Here is a 2,327-nt window from a genome sequence, read left to right on the forward strand (position 1 = left end):
AGGAGAATCACTTGAGCCAGGAGGTGGAGGTTGCAGTGAGCTGAGATCCTGCCACTGAACTCCAGCCTGGGTGACAGGGTGAAACCCTGTCTTAAAAAAATTAAAATTTTTTTAAAAAGGTGATGTTAGTGAATGCATTCTTTTTTTGTGTGATATTGTGTAGTAAAGTGTGCCAGCATCTGACAGATTTACAGGACTGGGTGAACTAATAGTTTCCAAATGATCAATGTAGGATGTTACAAAAACCACAAGTAAAAGATCCTTTCAAAGTACCAGATAGATCAATGCCTTTTAATGTAATAGAGCACAAAATGAGCACTAATATGGTTTCACATGTTAACGTTGCAACCAATCTTTAAGAAACTACCACTTGTCAAGTGAGTATTATTAAAGAATGTCCACAGTGATCTGAAAAGACTCTTAAGTTGCTTCTCTCCTTTCCAACTATGTAGCTTTGTGAGGCCAAATTTTCTTCATAGGCTTCAACCAAAACAACATAGCACAGTAAACAGAGAGCTTTGTGAAAATGAAGAACAACACTGCTACCGCTTATCTTACTAAACATTTTTATTTTAAAGAAGTTACTTTTCATAACAATATGTTATTTATATTGACATAAAATAGATGTGTTATTTCGAATAAATGAATAAAATTTTTAAAATTCTCAGTTGTAATTTCTAAACTCTTAACTATGGTATTTGTCGATAGATATAACTCCCTTCAACAAAAGTTCTTTGTGGCCTTTAATAATTGTTAAGAATGTAAGGGAAGACCAAGTGTGGTGGCTCACACCTATAATCCCAGCACTTTGGGAGCCCAATGCAGGCGGATCACCTGAGGTCAGGAGTTCAAGACCAACCTGGGCAACATGGCGAAACCCCATCTCTACTAAAAATACAAAAAATTAGCCAGGTGTGGTGGAGGGCACTTGTAATCCCAGCTACTCCGGAGGCTGAGGCAGGAGAATGGATTGAACCCGGGAGGCAGAGGTTGCAGTGAGCTGAGATAGCATTCCAGCCTGGGCAACAAGAGTGAACTGGGTCTCAAAAAAAAAAAAAAAAAAAAAAAGAATGTAAAGGAATCCTGACATCAAAAGGTTTGATGAGTGCTGCCATAGAAATAAAACTCTCCCACAAATTCACAGGGAGATCTGCAGGAAACTCACCAGGACATTGTTTGAAATAATGGAAAAATGAGGTAGAGTAGAACTGTCCTATAGTAGGAGAAAGGATCTATAAGCTGTAATTTAGTCATATAATGACATAATAATTCACAACTGAAATAAATAAATCTATATGCATAAACATAAATTTTTAAAAATCACAAGATTTAAAAAGTAAATTGCAAGAGTCTGTATAATTTGATGCTATTTATATTAATATTAATTAATGTTATTTAATTACATGACTAAAATTATTTATGGATATATGCACATATAATAAATATATTAAAACATGCCTGGAAATGATTGTTGACACCTTCAATATAGTGATTTCTTTTTCTTTTTTTTTTTTTTTTGAGACAGTCTCAATCTGTCATGCAGGCCGGAGTGCAGTGGTGTGATCTCGGCCCACTGTAACCTCCACCTCCCTGGTTCAAGCGATTCTCCTGCCTCAGCCTCCCGAGTAGCTGAGATTACAGGCACCCACCACCACACCCAGCAAATTTTTGCATTTTTAGTGGACACGGGGTTTCACCATGTTGGCCAGGCTGGTCACAACTCCTGACCTCAAATGATCTGCCCGCCTCGGCCTCCCAAATTGCTGGGATTATAGGCGTGAGCCACTGCACCTGGCAGATAGTGATTTCTTTCAGGACAAGTAGGCAAGAAAAATGTAAGAGAATACGGCTTAGACTATATAAGTAGATTTACAACATTTCTTTTTTTTTTTTTTTTTTGAGACAGGGTCTAGCTCTGTTGCCCAGGCTGGAGTGCAGTAGTGCCATCATGGCTCACTGCAGTTGAACCTCCTCGGGCTCAAGCGATCCTCCCAGCTCAGCCTCTGAGTACCTGGGACTACAAGCACTTGGCACCACGCCCAGCTAATTCTTAATTTTTCATGGAGATGGGGTTTCACCATGTTGCCCAGACTGGTCTCGAACTTCTGGGCTCAAGCAATCCTCCTGTCTCGGCCTCCCAAAGTGCTGGAATTACAGGCATGAGCCACTGCACCCGGCCCCACAACATTTCTTAAAAACTGAACACCTAAAGTAAGTTAACGTAGGTACATAGGAATTTGTTTATATTGTTTTCTATAACCTTCCATATATTGCAATTATTTTGTAATTGAAAACAAAAAAATCTTCAGTGCTTGGTTATAAATTGC

This window comes from Nomascus leucogenys, chromosome 22a, assembly GCF_006542625.1.
Source record: "Nomascus leucogenys isolate Asia chromosome 22a, Asia_NLE_v1, whole genome shotgun sequence".
Taxonomy (NCBI): Eukaryota; Metazoa; Chordata; class Mammalia; order Primates; family Hylobatidae; genus Nomascus; species Nomascus leucogenys.